This window comes from Nicotiana attenuata, unplaced genomic scaffold (genome assembly GCF_001879085.1).
Source record: "Nicotiana attenuata strain UT unplaced genomic scaffold, NIATTr2, whole genome shotgun sequence".
Classification (NCBI taxonomy): domain Eukaryota; kingdom Viridiplantae; phylum Streptophyta; class Magnoliopsida; order Solanales; family Solanaceae; genus Nicotiana; species Nicotiana attenuata.
Window position 1 is genome coordinate 158,764 of NW_017671283.1, and position 14,068 is coordinate 172,831.

The window sequence follows — 14,068 nt, forward strand, 5'->3', positions numbered from 1 at the left end:
CAATTTGTTCATTTCAATCCTCTCTTTTCTTTGCTTTTCTAGCACTTGCTTGATCATTTTCCTTCCCTTTTTTTTTCTTTCTGATTATCGCTCTTTTCTTCCCTCTCATTTCTCACATCCCATGACTTCACCTCTTTTTTTTTTTCCTTTGTCTCTCTTTTTTCTTTTTTATTCTTTTCCTTTTTTTCTTTTAATAATAAAAAAATAATTCGATTGAACCCTATGTAGGTTGCCTACGTATCATGACGCCGCATGAATCAGATCTTTGCATAGTTCTGGAAGATCGGGAATAAAGTAAACAAACTAACTTTCTCATTTTTTTTTGATGACTACTCTGACGAGATAAGGGAAATAAACGAAACAAATCAAATCTTTTTTTTCTTTTTTCTTAGACTTTATGTAACTCGAGCTTAACGGAATTTTTTCATTTTTTTTTCTTTTCGACACAAATTCTCTATTAAAGAAAAATCCTAGAAGAGAAAAAATATTTTTTGACTCATTTTTTTAGGAAGGAAACCACGTTGTTTTCTTTTTCTTCTATGTATAGTGTCCTAAAGTTCTAATGAAAATAAAAGGATTTATTTTTTTTTATTTTTTCATTAGTCTCCCAAAGAAGAACCTCAAAAGAATTTTTTTTTTTTTTTTTGTGATATTTGCAATTAATACCTTAAAGAGAACTCTTTAAAGAGGTACTAAAAGAAAATTTCCTTCTTTTTGAATTTTTAGTCCTAATATACTAAAGGAAATATAAAAGCAATTTTTATTTTGATATTAATTGCCTAAAGGAAAAACCACCTCAAAGGAATTTTTTTATTTCTAGAATTAGTATTTTAAAGAAAACCTATAACGAAAATATAAAAACGCAAGATTTCTCTTTTTCTTTTTTGGATTTTTTGACTTGTAACACATCTCCAAATACAAATAAGAAATACAATAACAAAAGACTAGGCAAACTCAACTAGACTATTACAAACTCTGACATCACCTAAAAGACTGAATGCCACTATACAGGACTAAAAAGTAAAACATGAACAATTGACTCAACATAAAATGGCTCCTCGAGCAGCTCCTGAATGCAGTGATCCTGGGGTGTATGTCATGCTCAAACTCCAATAAGTAAATCCACACCTGTATGAGAAAACTTAAACCAACACTATATGAGACAGTAACATTCCCTACTAGACACATGCAAGACATGATTGAGGCTATTTTTGCAAAATGGCTTATTTGGCCAAAAGATGGCTAGAAGTGCAAAATTTGGCTAAGACCCCGCAAAGCCAAGAACCTAACATTTACTAGGAAGACCGGACCCTATGTGGGTTGCCTACGTATCACGCCCGGAAAGACGAGAATCAGGTATGCGTAGTTCGGGCAGATTGGATACGGCGAGAGTTAAAAAAAAATAACTAATCTAGAGAAAATATATATTTTTTTGTCTTTTCCTTGAAAATGACGAAACAAGCAAAAAAAAAATTGGATTTTCTTTTTCCCTTTTTTTTTATTTTCGGAAAATGATGAAAAAGTGCAAAATCTTTTTTTTTTGAATTTTCAAGCTCTTTTTTTTAACAACATAATTGGGCCCAACTCGCTTTACCTTCACACTTCACTCTCTGTTTTTCTTTTTTTTTTTCTCTTTTTTTCATTTTTTCATTTGCCCCCAACTTCCATTGGTCTACCAAATGACCCTTTTAACCTTGAAGAAATGCAACATGTAGCACACAAAATGCATCAAGATGGTCTGTTATTTTGGGTACACTTGTCCTAGACGGACCCAACCCCTGTGTTGAGTCCCCTAAGTCAAATGCACGTGATGCAAACAAATGTTCCTACTAGGGATCCGGCATGAGACTGAGTTATTCTAGGTTCAAAACCTGGGTATGTTGTTCTAGACTTGTAAACCCGAGCGGACAACTCGAGCCGAGGAGGGGGCTACGTACCGAGAACCAAAAGGCCATCCGGCTTAGTAACTTGTCCGAGCCTCTTTCTTATTTCAAGGTATGACACTAACAGAATAGGCAGTCTCGACCAGCGAGCACATCCCCGAAGATGAGAAGAGAAAGGTTTCGTAGCAGTTTATATATACAGTTCAAATAATATCAAAGCGGTAAAAGGCAACATTTTGCACATTAGTCCCAAACATGTCATAAAAATCAGATAATAAACAAAGCCAAATACAACAATTATTCCAAGTTCGAATTCTGAACCCTGAACCAGAAGTTCTGGGTTCTTGTCCCCAGCAGAGTCACCAGAGCTGTCACACCTCCTTTTTACCTACACCCTCGTGAAGGGTATAATAAAGGGAGTTTTTCCAATTAAAGGACAATCGAAGCGGGATTACTTATTTAAGAATTCAGAGTCGCCACTTGGGAGATTTATGGTGTCCCAAGTCACCGGTTCAAATTCTGAATCGAGGAAAAGATTGACTCTGTATTACAGTAAGCGAACCAGAAACTTGGGTAAGGAATTCTGTTAACCCGGGAGAAGGTGTAAGGCATTCCCGAGTTCCGTGGTTCTAGCACGGTCGCTCAACTGTTATAACTGGCATAATTATCTGATTTTAAAACATTTTGAACCTCTGTGCAATTTTAACTTTTTAGCCGCTTTTATTTAATTAATTAAAGGAAGATTGCAACGTCATTTAAAATATGTTTCGAACCACGTCACATAAATGCACCCGCAGCCCACAACACATTTTATTTAACGTTGAGATTTGGATTTGGGTCACATAAATGCGCATCTGAGTTTACGAAGGTAAGTTATTAAAATGACGCGCCTAAAGCAATTACGCGTTTTTAACTTTGCGAGGGCCATGGAAATTCAACTAAATGACATGCCTCGATTTCTAATAGTCATGCCCATATTTATTTTTATTCTTATTAGGCCGAGCCCGCTATCTAAAGCATGCAGTTTAATTTGATACTAGTGGGTTCAATCCTTCCCATTGTACCGGATTACTATGGGATTTAAAACACACGGGCCCAACAAACAATCAAGATAAAGCTAAATAATCAAAAATGAAAATGGTAGATCAAAATAGGATAAGAGCCGTCAATATAAGGAACATATAGCAAAATGGAAATTCACAGTACAACCTTCATACGGAAGAGAACCAACTGAACGAAACATATTTCCAAATTCATCCAACAAAGATGCCTTCAATTGAGATTTAAAATAGAGAAGTCCCTCTCCAAGTTTCGGCTTCTACATTTATTGTTGTTTAAGAATCAATTAACAAGCAAATAGGCAGAATATGCAAAATTTGAATCCAGAGTTTCCAAAACCAAAGAGCTATTTGAATATACAAGACCATATCAATACATTCACATTTACTCAAGCGTGACATAAATCAGTACAAGATGAAGTGCAAAATGAAGATCCAAATTTGAGAACTAAAAGAAAACAGACCTTAGTTAAGCTTGACTCACCGACTACGACCTCGAGCGGACAACCTCGACAAATCGACGACCAAATCGACGCAGATCAGGCGCGATTTTGACCGGAGAACCTCGACAACAAACTCGACGATAACCTCGCTTCCGAACTCTCCACAGACCAACACTAGTAGAGAACAAATCCAACCTGAAAATCCGAAGGAATTAAACTCCGAAATTTAAGGGAACTAAAAAACTGAAATCACGTGGGTTCAATTTCGCTACTGTTTTCTCCTATGTTCCTCTCTTCGTTTCGCTACTGTTTCCTCCGGTTCAACTTTTCCGTTTTGTTTCAGGTTCAGGCAAGGTTAGCGGATGGTGAGAGGTTGATTTCCGGCGAGTTTGGGTTGCTGAAGATTCAAAAATGGCTGAAGCTTGTGAGGTCTTAGTCTAGGTCTGGAGAAGATGAAGGTCGGGGGGTAGGGAGTCGTTGGTTTCAGGGGTGAACAGCGAGTTTGGGTGAGGGATTTTTGGTCTGGTTGTTGAAGAAGATCGATGGGGAGGGTCCTTTGGAGAAGATGACGCGGGGGAGGGGGGGTCACCAGGGAGGTGAAATTCATATAGGGGTCTCCTCTTTTGCAGTGTTGCGGCTCCCTCTATTTTTTGTGAGATCTATCCGTCCGATCTCTTCATTTCTGATTAGTGTATATGTAGAGGCTTAGGTCTAGTGTGTATTTTGTGTATTTTGCAAATTAGTCCCTAGGTGTTTTTGTGTTAAGTCCTTAGGGTCTTTTTTATTTGTTTTTGTTCTAAAGAAGAGTCTAGAAGGGTCCCTAGGCTTAATGGACTAATCCGAATTGGGCCAAGAAATGGGCTCTAAAACTCTTAAAATTGTGATCCAACACCTTAATTGACTCCTTTTAAAATAAGATAAAAATACTATACAATGCTAAGACTAATCCTAATTAATTAAACTAAACATGAAACTATTTTTGTGTTTTCGAAATTATACAAAGATAAAAATAAGGTACTATTTTTGTATTTTTTTTAAAATTTATGAAAAATATATAAACTAAAATATTTTTTGTAATTTTCATTTGTCTTGTAATAAAATAAAGTAAAAGAGTCAAAATGAGTTGAAATAGCTATATTAAGCCTAAATTTAATATTTACGTGCTAAAATATATAAAATCTTGGGGAGGGTCAAAAATCACATGTCTACACATATGAATCAAGTAACAATAATAGTGGATCATGAAGCAATCGATTCTAATTAAGTAGGTAGATGTGGAACTAGTAATTAATGAATGTAATCATAACAAAAACAACCGCATATTCAATAAAATACAAGGACCTAGGAACCCTAAAAGACCAATTTCCACAAATAAGTCCGAGCACATACTCGTCACCTCGCGTACATGGACTAAAATCAACATAGGAGACTCAAACCCTAAGGGGTAGTTCCCCCACACAAGGTTTGGCAAGATACTTACCTCAAAGAAGACAAACTGATACTCTAAAATGAACTTCTCGGGTGAAATGACCTCCGGACGGCTCAAATCTAACCAAAATAACTTTAAAGCACAAATAAAACTCATGAGAAACTATATCGGATCATAAAGACTCAGTCTATATCAAAATCTAAAAATCGACCCAAAAGTCGACCCTGGGGCCTGCACCTCGAAACCTGACAAGTTTCACTAAACCGAAACACTCATTCCGATATGAGTCCAAGCATACTAAAATTATCAAATTCCGATATCATTTCATCCCTCAAATAATCATTTTCATTTTGAAAGTTTTCTTCAAAAAAAACCATTTTCCTCAACTCAAAACACAAATTAAATTATAAAAATAAAGATAAAATCATGGAATATAATAAATTCTAGGTGAAGAACACTTACCCAATCAATTTTCTTGAAAAACCCACAAGGAATCGCTCAAAACCGAGCTCTACAAGTCAAGATATGATAAAAATGGCCTAACCATCGATTTGGAAAATATGTTCTACCGCCCAGGTATTTGAACATCACGATCGCGGAACAAGTACTGCGATCGTGAAGAAGAAAAATAGAAACTGGCGAAATGCATTATGCGATCGCAAAAGGACAGTGCGATCGCGAAGAGGGAAAATGCTGAGGTCGGGTACTGCACATGCGACTGCGTGAGTAGGCATGCGATCGCAAAATGGGAAGGTGGAAAATCACCAGTTGTTACAGTTAACCTATGCGAACGCGGTCAATGAAGTGCAAACGCGGAGAAGGCAGAAGCATAACTACGCGATAGCGGACTAACCTATGCAAACGCGAAGAAGGAAAATTGTTAGCCACCAAACAAGCCTTAGCGATCGCGGCTATACCTACGCGATCGCATAGAAGGGGACACTAGATATCAGCACAGCTATACAAAACAATGAGAAAATGGCTCGTAGCCCATCCGAAGCTCACCCGAGGCCTCCGGGACACTGTCAGAACATACCAACAAGTTCCATAACCTAACATAGACTCGCTCGAGGTCTCAAATCACATCAAAGAACATCGAAACTACAAATTGCACAAAGAATCAAATTTATGAACTTTTAAATCTTCCAACTTCTAAAACTCGCACCGAAACCTATCAAATCAACCCGGAATGACGTCAAATTTTGCGAACAATTCCCAAATGAAATAACGGAGCTATTCCAATTTTTGGAATTGCATTCTGACCCTGATATCACAAAAGTCAACTATTGGTCAAACTTCTCCATCTTCCAAACTTCAACATTACCAATTTTCGCCGAAATGCTTCAACTTACCCTACGGACCTCAAATCCAATTCCGGACGCGCGCCTAAGTCCAAAATAACCATACGAAGCTGTTGAAATCATCCAAAACTCATTCCAGAGTCGTTTACTCAAAATTTAAATTCCGGTCAAGTCTTATCGCTTAAGCTTCCAAAACTGAAATTTTCTTCCAATCTGACTCTGAATCATCCGGCAACTGAATTCAACCATGCACACAAGTCAATACACATAATACAATGTTTCTCAAGACCTTATGCCACTGAACGGAACTTAAATTCTCAAAGCGAGCGGCCGGATCGTTAAACTACATATCAGTTTGGACATGCACTTGTAGATAACATTACAACAGGAGATAGGCCTGAATTGATTATCATATTCGGGTGCATCCACTTTAGGAATCAATGTAGTGATGGTTGAGTTAATTTTTCTTAGTAATTTTCCATTTTAGAAGAAGTCCAGCACATCCTCACTAATATCCTGCCCAATGACTAGCCAAGCAGCTTTGAAAAAGCAACTTCCATATCCATCTGGACTTGCGTTGTTGTTACTATCAATTTGGAAGATTGCTTATTTTACATCTTTGCTAGCAAATGGTTTCGTAAATCAACATGTTGGTCCACTGTTAGGATAGGCCTTCTGTTCAGCATACTCTTGAATGCATGTATTCTAGAGTTTGTTGTGTGACCCAATAAACCTTCATGTACTCTACAAACAACTGTGCCATAATATTTGGATTATGCTCCCATTATCCTTGCTTATTCTTCAATTGAGTCATTGTCTACTTAAGTTTCCTGTGTTGATAAATTAGTCGAAGTAACTTGTGTTATCATCTCGAAGTCAGATCCAGCTTGCCTTGCTCTTTTGTTGCAAATACATCTCAGCTAAGTAGGATGAATTTCTAAACTTTTGATATAGTTCCTGTTCTCTGAGTTGAAATGCAGAATCCTTAGGATTTGCTTGTAATTGTTTTTTTGCTTGTTGCAGTGCTGCTCTATCTTCTTTGGCATTATCCTCAATAGTCTTGAAAAGGTTTGTATTGAGAATTCTCAGGTTTTTCTTCAATAATTTTAACTTCTTCACAATATAAAACATCTTGCAACCTTCTATTGGAATCTCCCAGCCATGCTTGATCAGCTCTATAAACTGAGGATGCTTGATCTATATTGTTATGCCCCAAACCTGAAGAAGCGTGGCCGGCACCAGGGCATGACAAACTTGGTATTAGAGCAGTTCTATCCTAGGGAGTCTACAAGCCGTGTCTAGTAGAGACTTGTTTATAGATGTGTTTTGCACCACATTTTATAAATAAGAAGCTACGATGCATTTAGGAGTATGTTACCCTTCTTTAAAATCCACATCGTGCTATAAAGCTGAGTCATTAGAGTTCGACCCAAGACTTGTATTTTCTAATTATAGAGATGCTTGCAATTTGAAAAACTATTCCTAGCCATAGGGCTACTACAGAAGCAGGTTAGAGCACTAGTAGAGAGAGAATTCTTGACAAGGTGGCCCAGTTTGAGGCCCTATCAGATCGTGCATACCGGATGTGCGAATTTCCTACTTAAGACACTAAGATGGGAATATCTAATATACCCCGCGAATAGCAGGCCATGGGAGTATTAGGAGGAAAATCATAAGTTTCAACAGATAATAGAATCAAGGTGGAGAAGGGTATGAGGTACGCAGTTAGAGAAGATTATCAGTTTTTAAAATTCAGGCAGAGAAATATGAGTATTTGAGTTACTGTCAATAGTAACAGAAGTATGTAAAATTGGCCACACCCATCTTAGTTATGCCATGTGGGAGCTAAAGTTTATTGTTTAAGAGAAATATGGGACATCAGGATCGAGCTGGGGTTAGAGTAACCCAAAATGGTGGATTGATCTAGGGGAGCTAAAAGTGAAATAATATTTTGTTGAGATTTCCAGAATGATGTAATAGACAAAAATATTAGCAGGAGAATAAAAAGAGAGTAAATGCATTATGAGTAAGGTATGATAAATGAGTGATAACCGAAAATCAAAATATGGTAGGATGACAGAGTATATGGTCAAGTGAAGAAAAATACAAGAGGTGACCAACCTTGAGACTATAAAAGATTATAAGCCATAAAGTCATATCCTTATTTCAAGAAAATGAGTTGGAGACTCCAATGTAATTATCAGAAGGCTAAGTTAGACCCCTCGGAGTAATAAAAATCAACATAGGCTAGTAAACAAGAAAAAAAATCGAACATGATTTAGGGACCAAAGGATTCGATAATAGTCGGCATCGTAAGAAATTTAGAAATCGCGTTACGGAAATGATAGAATGGACAACGGAAGAATAAACTTTAAAGGTCATTCAGGAAGACGCTTCCCTAAAGCAAGCAATGTGAGTAGAGTTATGCTTAAGGGAATAAGTGTGCCTGTTACACAGATTAATCATCGAGAAATAATTAGATATGAGTTGGGGTAGTAGAACGTACAGTATAAGTGATACGGGAATAAAAGAGAGTGCCACTAGAGAGACAACTGAAATTTCAATTCAGAAGCAACCCTACGAGCACAAGGGCGCGTAGGGAAGTAACTAAGGATAATGATAGGCGAGTAAGAACATAAGAAATTCCGTGGGGTATACAATGTAATAAGCTCGCAGCTTTACAAGAGTCGGAGGATGTTCCCTAAGCACTACAACAAAAGACTAGTTGAGGAAATAAGGAAGAAGACATAAGCATAGTGACCTAAAGAAGGAATTTGGTCTTGTAACGGCAGTCTCACTATAATGTTGTATGCACTCCATAAGAAAGTAAACCTATCGTGACTAAGGAACAAGAAGTAAAATCTGAAGTAATATTCGAGATCATATGAGTTGCACGAAATTACAATAGGCGTGGGCACTAAGATAAGTCAAGTATTCATGCAACAATTGGTAGAACCATCAGGAGAAGTAATTTGCTTACTTTTCTAAAAAAGGCTCAGAAGGCGCAAAAGGAATTATTCGATCAATGACCCAGAGTTAGTTACATTATAAACACACTTAAGATTTTGGAGTATTACCCATGCAGTATATATGTTGACATTCCTACAACTATAGGAGACTCCGGTATAAGTTAAAACAAAGAATTAAGTCCACGATACAAACAAAAGCTTGAATTGCTTGAAGGTTATAACATGGATGTTCCATAGTGTCCACGAGGGGCTAAAGTAATAACTAATACCCTAAGCCGCAAATCAAAAGATAAAGTAAGCCTACTTAAAGGCTGAGATAGAAGAGGAAACTAAAGAGTTACATCAGCTAAATGAATTAGGAGTCTGATTATCAGACCCCGATGGGTATAGAATCACTCTATATATCAGAGGTACAAAAGAGATAGTACAACGATCATATTCTATAACGGCTCTACGATTAATCTAGTTAGAACAGTACCAACCTCATAAGAAGTCAATATGAAGCTTTTGTCGGATTGTGTATGTACATGATGTTCAAGTATTATAGTACAGCTTTAAGGTGTGGATGTGAATTCAACCTATATGGAAGGGAGGTTATGAAAGAGATAGAAGATATGATGGAAGATTTAAAGGTAATTAAGGTACATGTGAAGAAGGTACGAGATGCCCAAGTACAGATGGTTACGAATAATTCAGATATCAAATAGAGTGTTGGAAGCATCGTAATTCTGTATCAAGAAACGATAGTGTTGTCTTTAGTGGCATATCTTCCAGTCTATGGTTTCCAGGTATAGAGAGGCCTAGTTAAGAGAGTAAAGAAGGGTTAGAGACGATATGATATCTCACTTGAGGTTCTAGAATAACATTAGGAAATCTATGGTGCTAGCAAGTTAAAGGAAGGTTGCGAGTAGTATAAATAGATATTTGTAGGTCGTATGCTAAATTATGGTAGAGTGACAAAGTTTTTGGTAGACAGGAGTAAGGATAAGAAAAGGTGGGTGAGAAGGTGACGAGAATATGTAAGGCCTCGAGATTAAGCCCGTCAAAAAAGAGGGTTGATGAATTCCATAAGTTATAGAAAGCTCAGTATAGCTTGAATGAGCTCAGAGGAGTCTAAGACTATGAGTGATTTGAAGAGATAAAATATTGCACTGGTAGTAGAAAAAAGGCATAATTTTGATAGATAAGAGGATAACGTTTAGGCCTTTGATTGGGTAATTATTCAAAGAGAAGGGATTTCATGAATTGCATGAGATTAGAATACCCCCATAAGGTGAATCACGTTGGGATGCTATGAAATACAGTTATTGAAGTATAGTATTGACCCAAAGTGGACCAGGCAAATAACTCCAGATGTTCCCCGATGAGACGTGAGCCCAGTGTCAATATATTACATAAGAGGTTTTAAGTGATCAGTGGTAGATTATAGGTCAACATTAAGGTGAATCAACAATAGGCATATAAATGTTCCAAAGTATGAGATGGGATTAGGCCATCATTCTTAAGATGAATAGTCATGAGGAAAAAGTAGAGGACTTAGATTTATACATATAGGATAAGCAGCAAGAGAGTAACCTGGAGTTGGGTAGCAAACCTCAGTAATAACAAATTGAAGTAAGTGTGATGATATAGTATGACCTACCTAAATGTATTCATAAGCATAGATAATCGATGCAATAAAACAAGATATAGCAATAGTCGTAAGTTCGACAAGTACTCAGCAGAGAACTTTAGTACACCTATAGATGCCAGAGGGACAACTTGTCATAGTACTGTATATGTTCACAAACTGAAGCCTAGAGATTCGCTAAAAGCTAAAGGAAAAAGGAGATAAGAGATGCATAGGCTCACATACAAGGTCAGAATCATACAGGCTGCATGAAAGAAGGTAGAAACAGTTAAAAGATTGGAAGAATTTCGACCATAAGTCGCGGTGAGAAAGAGGCCTAAAAGGGGGAATGCCCTAGCCTTTGGATTTATTCACCGAACAGCTCCTTAGATGGAAAAGACAATATTAAAGTATTCTTGAGAGCTATTGCTTAAGAGAGGGATAAGTGCATCAGTCAACATTCGAGGACGAACGTTCCAAAGGGGGAAATGATGTTACACCCCATGTTTTTGTACGTGAAAGTATGTCGTAATTCAATTGATGTAAGCTCATAAATAAGATTATATTTGGAAGCATATAAAGTAAGTTAATCATGTTACCTCAGAGGTTACCAATATTCAAGATCATGAATAACGAGTACCAAGAGGGTTGGAAAGCTTAGAAGCTAAACCAATTGAAGAGAATAAGTTTCGTCAAAAGTCAACAAGTTGGAAATGTTATTGCAAGTACTTTTTGGGTGAGACTAGGGTGATCAAAATGATAAGGAGGTTATTTTATTAGTTATTTTTATCTTATGATAGTCGTGTGTTATGTCTTGAAGTCACGTGAGTTGTGCAACAAAAGTTAGCAAATATCATCACAAGTTACATTCATAAATATTCTGAAATTTAGGTCAAATGTAGCTGAGTTTTCTCCCAATATACTAGGAATTAGGGGATGATCTACCTACCAAATTGAATATATACGTGTATTTTTCCGAACGCATTAAACCGTTCATCAATACGACATAGGAGTAGAGAGATATTTGCAGTTTTGCGAGACTGCGCAGACTGCATATGTGACAAGTACATGTGTCACTAAAGCTTTTTGAGCAATACAATTAGTGTGTTATATGAGGTCATTTTGGGAAATATTATATAACAAATTCAAGGTCTTGGAATTTAGTTTCTAACACTCTTAACCGTTCGTTCATACGACATCCGGATATATATAGGCCTTATGTCGTCTATTTCTTAACTTAGGCCACCTTTTGATTGCAGCCAAGGCAAGAATGCCACGAATGGTGTTTAGCAACCTGAAGCAAATGTTTTCCCTATCTCTAAAGGGGTTCGACTCAGTATTCTTGAAGGAATCCTTTAGCTACTAATCTAGCCTTGGATCTATCTACCGAGCCATCTGCTTTATGCTTGATCTTGTAAATCCACTTGCAGCCAATGGCTTCTTTCCCTGCAGGCAATGAGACTAAGTCTTATTATTTTTTTCCTGGGCATTGATTTCTTCCTGTATAGCATCTCTCCAGCAAGAATGATTGGAGGCTTCAGTAAATGATTCAGGTTCGTGAGAAGATTGAAATGAGATGAGGTAAGCTCGATCTTTTGGGGAAAACGATTCATAAGCCTTCAACAGGATAAGAAACTTGAGAGGATCGACGAAGCTGAGAGCGGGATCCAGAATTAGAGGAAGCGACTGGAAGGGAAGAAACTGGGCTAGACTGCTGATCTTCTGGAGTAGCCTGACCCTGGAAAAGAGATTGTAATCGCCGCCGAGAATAAACATGCTATGTCGGGTGACAGGAATCCTCTGAGGTCAGCTGAACAGGCTGACAATCGGCAAAAAATGCTGAGCAAAGCTGCTGGCCTGAAGAGTGAGGCTAATCCGTAACATCAACTGCAGAAGAATGAGGTTCGAGTTGATGAACTGGAGAAGGCCGCAATACATCTCCATCATCAGTGATCGATTTCTAGGTTTCGTCGTAAACCTAATTGGTTATTTCCAATTACGTAAATCAATAGTTCAAACCGCACTCAAAGGTAGGGCATTTCCCATTGATATACTGATTCGATCCGAGCTCTTGGAATTGGAATAAATTCGGCAGCGGATCGCGAAATCTTGGTGATCTTCTCTATCTAATGAATGGGGAGTCCGCTTTAAAATCGTCCGCCCTGCACCCACCCCCCGAGTATATGCTTCAATACCTTGAGTTTGATCGGTATCTGTCTTAATTCGACCCTTTTCTCGAGTAGTTTTTTCTTCGGCAAATTGCCCGAGGCCTATGCTTTTTTGAATCCAATCGTAGATATTATGCCAGTCATACCTCTGTTCTTTTTTCTCTTAGCCTTTGTTTGGCAAGCTGCTGTAAGAGTGTAAAAAGAAGTGCTTCGAATCATTGTTATTTGACTCGGACCTGTTCTAAAAAAGTCGAGGTATTTCGGATTGTTTGTTGACACGGACAAAGTTAGGGAAAACCTCTGAAATTATTTCAATATTGAACCTTGGACATATAAGAGTTCCGAATCGAATCTCTTTAGAAAGAAGATCTTTTGTCTCATGGTAGCCTGCTCCAGTCCCCTTACGAAACTTTCGTTATTGGGTTAGCCATACACTTCACATGTTTCTAGTGATTCACATGGCATCATCAAATGATACAAGTCTTGGATAAGAATCTACAACGCACTAGAACGCCCTTGTTGATGATCCTTTACTCCGACAGCATCTAGGGTTCCTCGAACAATGTGATATCTCACACCGGGTAAATCCTTAACCCTTCCCTAAATATGCAATGCAAGGATATTTACAATTTTTTAGAAAAACCCCCTGACCAGATGTTTAGAATCAAACAAGTATCAACAGTCTGCTTTCTCTACTTCTACTGGGGAATCATTCGGCGGGTTATATCAACAGAACAGAAGAAAAGAAGAGATTTCGAGTTTTTTGTTGATCAGGCGACACCCGAATTTGAACTGGGGAAAAAAGGATTTGCAGTCCTCTGCCTTACCACTCGGCCATGTCGCCAAAATGCTACAAATACAAAATAGATGAAAACTTTCCCGGATTACTGAACTGCTTTTTTATTGTACTTGCACCTTGAGTTCTGTTTTCCTTAATTTTTCCTAAAAGTCAAAGAAATCCTAATCCTTCTTCCCTTTTGATTGGGTTTGATTCATCCTTTCAATTTCGATTGAGTCTATCTCCAAATTCATAATGTTCAAAGCTTTCTCTTACCTTTCTATTGAAAAATCAAATGTGGATTTTCAGTCGCAAAATCCAAAATTCAAATTTCTGAAAATCGGAACCATTAACTATTGACTTAGAATGCATGAATGATTCTTGAAAGATAGCCCATAAAGTCACGGGAATGATTGGATAATTGGTAAAA

The 14,068-nt window shown here is 37.5% G+C and overlaps 1 long non-coding RNA gene and 1 other non-coding gene across 2 annotated transcripts; both read right to left on the reverse strand.

The window, feature by feature from the left end:
* Positions 1-3,005: 3,005 nt before the first annotated feature.
* On the reverse strand, positions 3,006-3,714 carry LOC109207273. The gene is made up of 2 exons (XR_002064992.1): positions 3,657-3,714; positions 3,006-3,579 (listed from the first exon to the last, which is right to left on the reverse strand). It is a non-coding gene; the product is annotated as an uncharacterized LOC109207273 (long non-coding RNA).
* A 9,918-nt stretch (positions 3,715-13,632) lies between these two features.
* Positions 13,633-13,704, reverse strand: TRNAC-GCA. The gene has a single exon. It is a non-coding gene; the product is annotated as a tRNA-Cys (tRNA).
* Between the last annotated feature and the right edge of the window lie 364 nt (positions 13,705-14,068).